Raw genomic sequence first — 12,626 nt, 5'->3', positions numbered from 1 at the left:
TTACAGCACAGGGGAGATAAAAACTTCTCAGTGTTTTAAGATCAAATGTACAGTGTGTTCAAAATCCATACATACTGTAAGTTCCATAAAAATATAATTTAAAAAGAGTTTAGATTAAAAAAAAGGTGGCACCACATGTGTGGTTTCCAATTCTCACTCTTTCAGAGTGAGACTCGAGCTTTTCCTTTATTTTCCACACAGTGCCTTCTCTGAATGCTCACTCTAAAAACAGTGGCTATATCTTTTTGTAACAGGTAAGTAACAGGTAGGCCTCCCCATCTACAAACCATCTTTTTTATCACAAGTTGTGCAACCTAAGAGCAAAAAGCTCAATTTAACACAATGGACATTCAAGGAAAGTTGCCTTTTGCAAGAAGCCGAAGAACCCTAAATGTTGGGTTGTAAAACTCCCAATTAATAAAGCGTGTTTTGTCAGGATTATATTAATCTGTTGATTAACAAGGTGGTGTACATTTTTAAAGTAGTTTTATGTTTCTTTTGGTATGTTTGAAACCAGAAGGCCCTGTTGCATGTAAGATATGACAAGAATCAAAACTTTCCAAAGAGAAGAGATCAGAGACGTTTTGTCCAATTACTGGCATAAATTTAAAAAAGATAAAATCTTCTCGGTACTTCACTCCTCTGATGCTTAAGGTAATGACTTGTTTCATAAATCCTGAAGAGAAAGAGATTGTTGATTCCACACGACTATCACAAGTGCAAAAAATTTTGTTATCTCTAGATTTCTTTTTTTGGATCACGTTTAATAAGGTAAACTTACTGAGAAGAAAACAAAGCTTAGTAATTCACAAAAACATAATCCTAAAAATGGGCTAAAGATAAACACTTCTAGTTCTGCAGTTTTGTAAAACACACAGAAAGTAAATATTTTTACTGCAGTTCTAGCAAATTCATAAATGCCTTTGTAGGGGACTTTGATCCAAAAAGTAAGAAAAAATTAAATAAACAAACTGAAAATAGCCCTTATCACTCTCCTTATGTCCTTTGTGATGTTACTAGAGGTGTGTGTGTGTGGGGGGGGGCGTGTGTGTGTGTGTGTGTGCGTGCGTGTGAAAGCTTGATTTTAAGACAGGGTATTTAATAATGATTGAATACCAGTTTCTACACAACAGGCCAGCACACACACACACACATACATACAACAACCCCATGTTACATGGGCAAACTATATGAGTTTGATTGATTTCATCCATATGTCAAGCAAATAGTTTAAAAAAATAATAAGAGATATTGCTTACAGAAAACTTTTTCATAGTTACTCCCAGCTCCGCTCAAAACCTGGCAGCCCTGCTGCGATTAATCTGTCACCTCCTTATACATTATGGTGAGCATCCACCTGACTGACTGTGGTTAAGTCAGTGCATGACAGCCAGGCGCACTCTGACGTCCATATGCACAGGTTTTCAAACGAAGTGGGGTTGTTCCCCCGCTGTCACATGGTAGAAAATGGAGGAAGACGGAACTGACCGGTTAGATAGGACAGACGTTGGCAGGAGACGCTTTCAGAAAAAAAGAAGTAAAAAAAGAAAGAAAGAAAAAACACTTGCTGCTATTCAACTCTCGTATAGGATCAGATGATAATCCTACTCAAATCTACAAAATGAATACAAATAAATCGCGCGACATCTCTATATAGTCAACATAAAAAAGCCTCCCTTCATCTTTGTGTCTTGTCTTATAAGTCTAAGGGGCTTGTCGTTGACGCAGCAAAATAGAAAAAAAAAACCCAGCTGGAGAAATCCCCCTTTCTGGGGTTAATCGCGGTGAAAAGGAAGGAGGGTTCAACCCCCCTCTGTCTTTCAGACGCAAAGCGCTTTCATTCTGAATCCCCTCCAGGCGTCTGTAGAGCATCCCCCGTTTTCTTCTGTGGTACGATCACGATCATGTGTGCACGACAAGTTTGTCTCCCAACCCCTTTCTCAGCAAATGTGGAAATCAAAAGTTTGCAAAGATCCCCCCCACTGGTTCTGTCAAACACATCCAGCTTTCTACGACAGTAAACATAAACGCGTCTCAAAAAGATAATTGAGGATTTATAAACTCACATTTGCGAATTCAAATAGAAATTACATTTTAAACGGTTTGTCATTTTAAATCAGTTTACTAAACGTGTGGGCTAAAGTAGTCTGCGATCAATAATTTGAAACAATCCAGGCAAAAAGCATGACAGCTTCTCAAAAAAAAAAAATATCAACACGCGCAGTAAGGCAGCTGGCTGTCACGTATGGAACAGGTAGGCGTACTTTAAGACTGCCGCCTGCTCGATAACCCGTCTGCGTTACTGTCGAAATATTCACTCAAGCTCTGAATTAACATGATTCTAATGGCAATGTGGAATTAAAAAAAAATTCCAGATAGGCCTTTGTAAGAGTAGCCAGAGTAGCCAAGAGTTGTATTGTGTCATGTCTCCAACCTGTGCGCAGCGGCAGCAGCAGCAGCAACTATATCAGCTGTAGACGCGGCGGCTCCGTGAGGCAGAAAACTAATTGTTGACATGACAGAGGGGGCGGGGGGGGACCCACGGTGTCTGGATGAAATCTCCACTCCCGATGATGCCCCGTTGATGGGCAGCGTGGCTCCCGGTGGTGGCTATAGGTAGGAAGTCAGACATACCTGTTACCCCATGGGGTCTGGGGTGGCCGCCGTGTCGGTCCTTCGGAGTCCAATCTGCTCTGACAGCCTGAGGGAAGAAAGCTGGGGATGTCCAACGCGCCGGGTGCCGTCCCTCCTCTTCTCTGTGCGCTTTTTGTTAAGTGTTATTCCCCGATTTCTCCAACTCCCCTCTCCTCTTCCTCCACCAGCCCCTTGTTCTTTCTCTCTTTCCCTCCCCTGCTTTTCCGTGTCTTGGTATCAGGAGCCTCCCCCTCCTCTCCCTCCTCCTGCTCTCTCTCCTCCTCTGTGCATGTCTATCTCTCTCTTCCTTTCTCCCTCGATCTCACCCCCCAACACAAACACACATACGCACACACACTTTCTCTTAGAGTCAGGAAATGAGACAACGTAAACCCACACACCATGCGTAGACTGGGATGTATCGTTTCATCTCAGATAAGCTCTCATATCAGACCAGAATATGACACAACAGCAATAATAATAATAATTATAATTATAATTATTATTATTATTATTATTATTATTATTAATAATAAAAGCAACTGAATCTTGAATGTCTTTTCCAATTTCTGCATCTGTTGCCATTGGACTCCTTAATGACCAGGTCTTTACTGTAACTTGCCCCCTCTTGTGGCAGTAATTGGAAAACACTTTCAATAGGAAAATAGTCTTACTCTTACAATGACAGTGGCTGGAAAACACCTCTTAGTCCATGTGATGTGCAACACACAAGCCATTTTTTATTTTAAATCTTTGCCAGAAGTTCTGGGGTAATTCCACTTTGGCCTGACCCTTTCCTTTGAACGAGAGAAGGATTTTTTTTCACCGTTTGTTTCTATGTTTGGGGGGTTTGGCACATACGTAAGCGAGTCCTGTGTCGCTTTTACACTTCCTGTTGTTATTGTTCGATGTGAGGCTCTTCTCAGAGAGTTAGAGTCAACCTGGACCTAAATGATCACATTTCTAATGGTGGAGGTAAACAGATCAAACTCTTTCACTTAACTACAGCACTTCTTTCACATGTGCACTCTATAATCACTTTCTTTCTGGGTTACACACATTGATAGTACTAGGTCCTATTGTGAACTGCCTTAATTCTTCATCTGTCTGTGAAGAAAATCTCCTGTTTCACCACAACCCATATGGAGTATATTGAATTTACTGTCATGTTCAAGAAACTAGTGAGAGATGATCTGAGCAATGTGACGCCATGCATTATCCTGCTGGAAATAGTCATCAGAAAAGGGGTACACTGTGGTCATAAAGACAAGGACAAGGTCAGTAATTCTTATTGAGGCTGTGGCATTTTAACGATACACAGTTGCTGCTAAGAGGTCCAAAGAGCGCCAAGACACTATGTCCCACACCATTACATCCCCACCACTAGCCTGAACCTCTGATAAAAGGCCCAATGGATCCTCTGTGGAATTAATCGCTTTGATGTTGCTTAATTCTTACCCTATTTTTTAAATGTCGCAGTTGAAATTCAGACTCAGTGAGCCAGACAGCATTTTTCTATTCCTTATTGTGATTTTGTAAAGCTAATTTTGTAGTGCTAATTCTAGCTATTAAAGGTTTTTCACGATAAGTTGGCCATATTGGCCTAAATGTGTTACTAAACTAAAGAAAATTGCTGTTTGTGAAAACTCACAATTACTTCAAAAAAATGTATATCTTGGAGGTCGCAATTTTTTCATTCTTTCATTTTTTTTGAAAGCATGAAAAAAAAATGCGTTTTGGTCCATTTTTTACTGGAATCTACAGAGTAAACACAGGAAGGTTAACTTTACCTCAGTTGTTTGTTTTTTTTTTAAAGGGAAGTTTTCCCACATGAAAAAAAAACGGGAAAGAGCCCAACACAACTTCCGCAGGATCTACATTTTTTCCCAACATTTCTGCCCCGAAGACTCAGTCACTTGTACAAGCGAAACTGATGAGAGCCTTCGCAAGCTAAAACCAAACGCCCTGCCGACAGTTTTTATCCTCAAGGCGCCAAATCCCGCTGCCTGTGCTAGTGAGCGAAGACGCTTGGAGAAATACCAGACAGGCAGCGCTGGAAGCTCTTTGAAACGGTAAAGAAGCTATAGCTACTGCTGCTGGTAGTGAATGTGAAACGGTCCCGAAACCAGGCCTACAGAACTACTTACCAGCTCAAAAGGTCCAACCAGAGGTACGTGTCGTTCATTGTTTTATTCACGAAGCTGAAGGTGGCAACAGCAGCAAAACACCAGATTCTTCGCCCAACTCTGTCCGCTTCCTCCTTTTTTTCCAACTCATCTTCATTACCGCTTGTGATTTCTACATTCCCGTCAATTGAATTAAGTTACTCATTGCTGTTTTGACTGGACAACGCTAGGGCAATCGGACAAAGCATACCTCATTTACCCAGGATGCATTGCAGCATAAACAACACGGCGCCATCCATGTGTCAATACTATACTGTTTTTACATCCAAAATAAATCTTTCTCAAATAATGTTACAACCAATTGTGGCTCTCTAAAGCGCAGGGTGCCATCTGAGATGTACCTGTCTGCTGCTGTAGCCAATCTTCTTTAAGATTCAATGTGTTGTGTACTCAGAGAAAATATTCTGGAAAACCAGCTTATGATGAGTGACAAGAACTGACAAGAAAATTGTAGCAACCTTGAAAACAGTTCAATAAAAAAAAACAATTCTAAAATCTTACTATAAAAATCAAAATTCGGACACAGTTTCACATCAAAATATTTACGAAGGAATTGCGAAAATTGTACCCACCACATATAAATTAGTTTAAAAAAACGTTTAAATTAGGCTGTGTAAAAGTTGTGGTATAAATTGCCACATTAACCAATTGAACAGACTTAATGTTACTAGTGTTTAGGTGTTAACAGAGTTGAGATCACATAATTCATCACAGCTCATAATTAATTTTTTTTTTTCTGTCTGTGCAAACTTTTAATTTACTTCTGAAGGCTAGAGTGGAGTTATAACAGCTTTAGTTGTAGGAGTTGGTTTGTGTCTCAGAGTCAGTGCATACAGTGAACTTGGTGTGTTAATGTGTTCAGTAATGAGGAACTGTGGACAGGCTTGTTTCTTGGGAAATAAGAATATATGGGCTGTAACCAGGAATCGTTGGAGGTTTGAGGAAGTGGGAAACATTTATGGGGAAGAAACCGGGTGGCACTTTAGAACATGTACTATGTGTGTCTCTGGTGTGTGTGGGTGTTTACTGTGTGTGTGTGGGGGGGGGAGAGACAGTGATGTGTAGACTAACACAGCAGGGGGTTGAGCTCTGCCTCTATTAGGCCGGGTTGTTGGCAGCCGAGGGGCAGATAACAGAGAGTGTCAGGCCATGTGGATTACGGCTGCCGGGCTGCAATGCCCCTCTCTCACTCATACACACACAAACCCACTTCCAAGCAGGGTCTGCAAACACAATCCCTTCCTGAAACAAGCTGCTTTACTCAAAGCTGTGGTCCCTTGTGCCAACAGGGCTTTCCAATCCGCCTGACACGAAAAGCACGACCCTAGTGCCTCCTCCTCCATGCCACTCCTCCCTGACTGTCGCGCTCTCCCACTCTGCCAGCTCAAGGATGGGTTTAGGCAACATTAGACCACTTACACATGTATTTTCCCCCAGGAACACTCATTGTAGAAATCCACACTGAGTACCAGGGTGGGGAAAAAAAAACAAAAAAAAAACTGGATTTTTGTATTAGAGTGCTTTTGGCCTGCGTGTGTGTGGTGTTTAAGCTCAGGAGCAACATGTGGGTGCGGTGTGGGCCTATACAGTACAATTCTAGTTTGACATTTACCAACACTTTTCTGGAGCAGGAACAATTACGTGATTTACACTTGTTATCCTAGAGCCGTTTCCAATTTCCTCCTGCTTTTTGAAATGCGTAAATTTACTTTTTTGGGGGAGGGAGGCTTGGTGGGTAGTGAGTAATTGTAAAGGTGCTGGTTTGATTCTGGCTTCCTCCTTTACTACGTATCGATATGCCCTTAGGCAAGGCACTTAGCGCCAAGTTACCCATGGTTCTGCATTCTGTGTATGACTGTGTGTGTATGTTTGAGAGTACGTAGACGTGAATGTGTCTCCAGTGTAAAGTGGTTTGAGTGGTGAGTATGACTGGAAACGTTGCATTTAATAATTGTCTGAGGAAGTGCTCACAATAAGGGATAGTACTACTGACAAAAAAAAACAGAGCTTTAAAAACATTTATGTGCATAATAATTCTCATTAGGTTCAATTATTGCAGAAATATTAACAAATTAACATTATTCAATAAATGAGTTTTTATATCATGCATTTTAGTTTTAAGTTATTGCTGGCCTATTGGTTGTCATAAAATAGCAGAATACATTTCTAGTACCTTTATGCATTTCACATAAAACAAACTTGATTAAAAAAGAGCTTTGCCTTTGGCCTGATGTAACCAAAGGTCATAAAGTTACATTTGAAAGGTAAAATCCAAAATAGTGACTTCATTTTGGCATTTAGTATAGTTTGTAGCACTAGTCCCCATCAAATGTCAGTTCATGGTACTTTCCAAGACAAACAGGTCAAATTTATATACAGCAATATGTAATAATAATCGCAATATATTATGAAATACATTAGTCAAGTTGTGAAAGAAGTTACTTTGGTCACTCCAGGCCAGAATTGTTTGGTCTATCTGCAAAATGTGTGTTTTGTCAATAGGCTGCCAGAAATATATGTTAATCTTAGTCCTTTGCGAAGGAGGTTCCTCAGTTTTTCTGACTATTAAAACACTTTTCCCAAAAAAGTGGCTGCTAAGTCATCAAGCACTTGGTTAGCGTCTGATATTGAAATGTTTGTTTGTTAAAGAATGGCTCAAAAATGTTGTAACTTCACATTACGTTGGTCAATCCAGTGAGTGCTGTCAAATAATTTTCTTGCATGTTGGCACCGAGGAGTCACCAGCTGTAGTCAGTCATGTTCACGGACAGGAAGTTAAAAGGCTCTTGGTAAGTTGACAGACATTTTGGAAATTTCGCTGAGTGAATAATTTGAGTGGGTGTCTGAATGTTTTTGGAGCTAATATGTAAACATTCAACCATATGCTCATTTCAGAAAATCATCAGCATAGAAAACTTTGTTTTTATTTCTCACTAAAACTTCAGTTGCAGCTGAGGCTGAATTGTGCTTGCTTCAAGGGAGAGGGGTGGTGGTGTCAGACTGGATTGTTGTCTTTTTTTTTTAAGAATTCTCTTGTATTTGCTTTGTTTGCTTAAATTTGAATTTTAAATAATGAAACAGGGCTGAAAGAAGTATAATGAACAGAAAATACGTAAAAAGAAAAAAAAATTGCTGTTTTAGTGAAAACTCCACAACAGTGGGAGGATCATTAACAAACTTTTAAGAAACTTTGTCTTGCCGCACACAAACAGAGCATTTTTAAAGACTGAATTAAACAAGAAATGCACAAGTGTCATGAAACATAAAACAGGGTCTTTTCAAAGCCCCATCCACAACCTTCCGCTATCAATTTAGCAAGGAGAACAGCTGTGTGCGGCTTGTGCCATCCCAGGCCTGCTTGTATAGACGGAGAAGCCTCCGGCTGGATGAACACTATCTCTACCAGGTGCAGGCGGAGGATGGGGGAAGGCTTCACAAAGGAGCATTTGGCACAAGGTGAGAGGCATCAACATGTGTGAAGGTGCAGCTCAGTGATACTCAAATCAGTATTGAAGAACGACAAGGCTTTTTATAAAGAGCCCTCCCTTGAGGAGAAGGAGACCAAATAAAGGGTCCTGGAACAAAGTTCACTCGAAGTAGGAGCTAGGAAAGGAAGGGCTCAAGAGTGCGAGGGAAGGGAGGAAAGGGAGGAGAATAATATAATTTCACCAAGAAAGTGCAAATGAATGAAGGTGCATTGAAGAATGACACCGGGAAAAGCAGAATGAATGGAGGTTATTGGATTTAAGGGCTGTATAATCATCTGGAGGATACAGAGAATGTGTTTGTGCTCGCTGCCCACACATTCTGTTCCTGTGTGAAGGCAACGTGCAGAAAGGGAAGGTGGAGGGGGGCGACTGGAGCTGTTCACACCACTGCCTGTCCTTGTGTCACCCACAGGACTTTGTGTCCTCCCCAAACCTGCAGGTCCTCACATCTACCTTATATATTTATATACAATATAGAGGAGCCTCTGGACATGGTTGCAGAGGTGTTCTTTGATAGGAATTACTTCTTGCTGACCTCTGTGCATCCATCGGTATATGCGGATACAAAACAAGAGTGTCTTTAAGATAGTTCAGGGCAGAGAAAGTAAAATAGGAAGAGTTATTTTGGTAGATTTACCTCCTGGCTGCCTCAGTCTAACCCTCCGTTTCTCTTTACTTCAGGGGAATTCAGATCTTTGCTGTTTATCATATTCAGCTTCTCTGTTTTATGAATTCTACATTAAGCTGCCCTCTCTCCATCTGCATCTTGCCATCTCTCTCCGTCTGCATGTCTACCCTCTTGATCCCTTCCTGCACTCTTCTATCCCCTCCAAATCTCATTTACTCCACTAGAAGTAGCAGGAGGAGAAAAAACTGAGAGACAGAGAGAGATAGAGAAACAGAGAGAGAGAGGAGGAGGAGTACAAAACGACCTTCTCTTCCCCGAAGCAAGAACATCTTCTTATTGTGGAGGTCACCGTCTCAGTTCAGCCCCACGCTCTGAACACTACTCTGCTTGTTTTAATGATGCACAGAGCGGAGGGAGAAGGAGGGAGGAAGAGATCCAGATAGGCAAACTAACATAGTATCAGAGAAGAAGAGAAAAGGGAAAAGAAAAGAAGGGGGAGTGCATGAAGACAGGAGGTTTGGGCTATTTTTTTCCACCACTCACCCCCCACGCTCCCCATCTTCTCCTGCCTTCCCTCCCCCTCTTCTACCGCAGGAAGTGTACCTCTCTTTCCACATTCATCTTGAAAGGTCCTTCTAAGCTGTCTAACCTCTCAGCAATATTATATATATTGTTGCTCGCCTCAACCCACACTGAAACCTGGGTTGCTATGCTACAATAATATGACCTCTCGTCTTTTCTCCTCCACTACGTTTCCTTTTGCTCTGCTTCCTCTCGTTTTACATGGCAGGCAGGGGAAGGGGTTAACAGCAGCATCCCCCTTTCAGTGTCTCCTCCATCAGGACTGCGTGCCTCTTTAATGGCCTTCTTCAGCTTTGTCCCACTGCTTGATTTGACCCTGCTGACCTTGTATGGTCACGACCCCCATTCCACACCACAACAACTGTCTGTCTATGTATCTATCTGTCTATCTACGCTCCCTTCCTAACATGGTTCACCTCTCCCCATTCTTCCTTCCTAGTCTCCCTTATTATTTACCATGTCCATGCATCTTTCCATCCCTTGGTCTTCATTCCATGTTCCATCCATTTCTCCCTCTCTTCATCCATTCATCTTTCGCATCGTCTTTCATTCTCTGTCTAGATGGTTCAGTCGATCTTGCACCCTCAGATCTTTATATTTTTTGTTGCTCCAATATCTGTTTTCTATTCTTTTCTTTATGTATTTATTCCATATTTTTCTATAAGTTCGTATAATATGTTGCATCAGTCAAGCATTTTATGTAACCTTCCATCCTTCTATTGTTTTAGTCATTCTTTTATGCATTTCTTTAAGGCATTATGTTTATCCTCCCTTTCCCTTCTTCATTCGATTGACTGATCTATCTATCTATCTATCTATCTATCTATCTATCTATCTATCTATCTATCTATCTATCTATCTATCTATCTATCTATCTATCTATCTATCTATCTATCTATCTATCTATCTATCTATCTATCTATCTATCTATCTATCTATCTATCTATCTATCTATCTATCTATCTATCTATCTATCTATCTGGCTGAATCAATCAATTGGATTGAATTCAGTTTAAATTAAAGCCATTTTTAATATGCACATTCTGAATTATGATGAAGTTTTATTTTTTGAAAAAAAAAAACAGAAACCTGCGGCATATTTCTCAATATAGTTAGTTCTTTTGTACCAAACCGATACTGTCGATGGATACAGACACGCTTTGGTGAAAACTGCTGTTCCTGAAATACTCAACCCAAATCATAACGCAAAGCCAAAATTCTTCGTTACATCATCCATCTCCAATCCCTTCCTCCTCTTCCTCCTCCTCGTTCGCTCCCTCTGCCATCCTCTTCTTTCTTATCTCTGCTGGCCCCGTCTCTTGGGGGTCGTTCGTTTTTGTCATAATCACCTTGGAGATTGGGGACCGGTGCCCATGGCAGAGCTAAGCTGAGCTGAGGAGAGGAGGTGGAAGGAGAATGAGAGGGAGAGAAAAAAGAGGAGGGGTGTCAAGATGAGCAGTGGAGGACAGTGTTGCAGGGGAGTGTTGGTAGTGGTGGTGGTGGAGGGGGTGACGGCTTGTCGGGCTCAGCCCCAGCTAATGTGAGGGGACAGCCTTGGCTTTGCCTTAACCGTGCTCGCACCGTCGGTGCCAGGCAGAGCAGGGAACAGAGAATAGACGAATGAAATGCTCTCCTTTTCAGCGCTGCCTTCCTTCCGCCTGCTCTGACTGCGTTTGGAGGCGCGTGGGGCCCCGATGTCACACCCTGTAGGTGTTTAAGCTGCTTACTTACACCAGCGAGAGAAAGAGAGATGAGGCAATGAAAGAGGCAGAACAGGGAGAAGAAGCTGCAGGGAGCAGGAGAGAGGGAGAATGGGGAAGTTGGAAGAAGATGAGGGCGGAGGTCACGGTTGTAGGAGGCTGTGATGTGTAAGTATTCAAGTTATTCTAGTCTAACTTTCTTTACAGCTAAAGGGTATTTCTGGGGGATACTAATCAAGGAAATCACCAGTGCAGTTTGCGTGTTTCCAGGGGTGACAATCAGATCCAGAACTGGCAAAGACGAATAAGAAGAGGCAGAGTTATATCAGGATTGTATGATAAGTATTCTTCTACAGCCCACAAGACATATACACTCTTCGATAAGCAGAGGCTGACTGGGAAGACGTGGGATGCTCCAGTCAAGAGATCGAGGAGTTGTTCGTGAATTAAAAAAAAAAAAAAATCCTACAACCGTGACTGTCTCTGCGGTTTGATTGGAATGACAGTCACATGTAGTGGGGGGTAAAGCTGCTTCAAGAGTAGACACTTGCTCAGATAAAAAAGGGGTCAAAGGGCAGCAGCTGGACAAAGGCACCGCACAGCAACAAACTTGTTTGACAGGGAAAGAGTTGCTCTCCCATTCTTTTCCACTGTGAGCTGCTTTCACTCTTGTACCTTGCATTTCTGCCCTCTCAGCAGCCTCTTTGTTGATGCACGCTCCTTACGTTCTCAGACATTCCCTCCTCAGGTCACTGGCTCTGTTTGTCTTGGTCCTCCTCTTCCTCTCCAACTCCTCTCTCTCTCTCTCCTCCTCGCCTGACCAGCTCTTCTAATTTAGTTTCTGATTTTTTTTTTTTCCCTTCGTACCACATCTCTCCTCTCCCTTCGGCTACGCGGGAGTAAAGTACAACCACTCCCATGGGTTGTGTTTGGATTTGATCTGTGAGCATGTGCATGTGTAATGTGTAACGCGTATCCACCCGTTTAAATGTAAATCCCCCTAAGTATACAACACATGCAGTCCCTCCTCGAAATGATGGAAATTCTGAATCATGTGGCGTGCATGTGTGTTTAGTCACGTTTAATCGAATATTCTTAGTAAAATCCAGTGCAATTAATGGCTTATAAACAGTGCCTGAAGAAAGATGCTACAACAGCAAGATGACATATTAGGGATAAAGTTGCAGAGGGTACTATACAACTGTCTTAAGATTTGAACATGTTGTGGAGCACTACGTGAGTATGTTCCGAACAAACCTATCAAGAGACAGGAGATCACTGGGTTTTGAAAGGGACTGAAGCACCAAATCCAGCATTAGTGGGAGAGTGGCAGGAATAAAGTCAATGTGTAAGAAAAACCAACACAGCAAACATGGAGTAAAATTGTCTGGTCAGATGAGACCAAAAT

The 12,626-nt window shown here is 41.8% G+C and overlaps 1 protein-coding gene across 2 annotated transcripts in view; it reads right to left on the bottom strand.

Annotated features, from left to right (window-relative positions):
* Positions 1-3,053, bottom strand: part of zbtb46 (zinc finger and BTB domain containing 46) — an 89,238-nt gene extending 86,185 nt beyond the window's left edge. Inside the window, exon 1 of one of the 2 annotated variants that reach the window (XM_017305708.2) lies at positions 2,635-3,053. The gene's annotated coding sequence lies outside the window, so the exon portion shown is untranslated. The remainder of the gene's footprint in view (positions 1-2,634) is intronic. The other variant, XM_008413919.3, reaches the window with a different exon arrangement.
* Positions 3,054-12,626: the final 9,573 nt, after the last annotated feature.

This window comes from Poecilia reticulata, chromosome 7, assembly GCF_904066995.2.
Source record: "Poecilia reticulata chromosome 7, P_reticulata-male-v2, whole genome shotgun sequence".
Lineage (NCBI taxonomy): Eukaryota > Metazoa > Chordata > Actinopteri > Cyprinodontiformes > Poeciliidae > Poecilia > Poecilia reticulata.
This window is presented reverse-complemented; position numbering and strand designations above follow the sequence as displayed.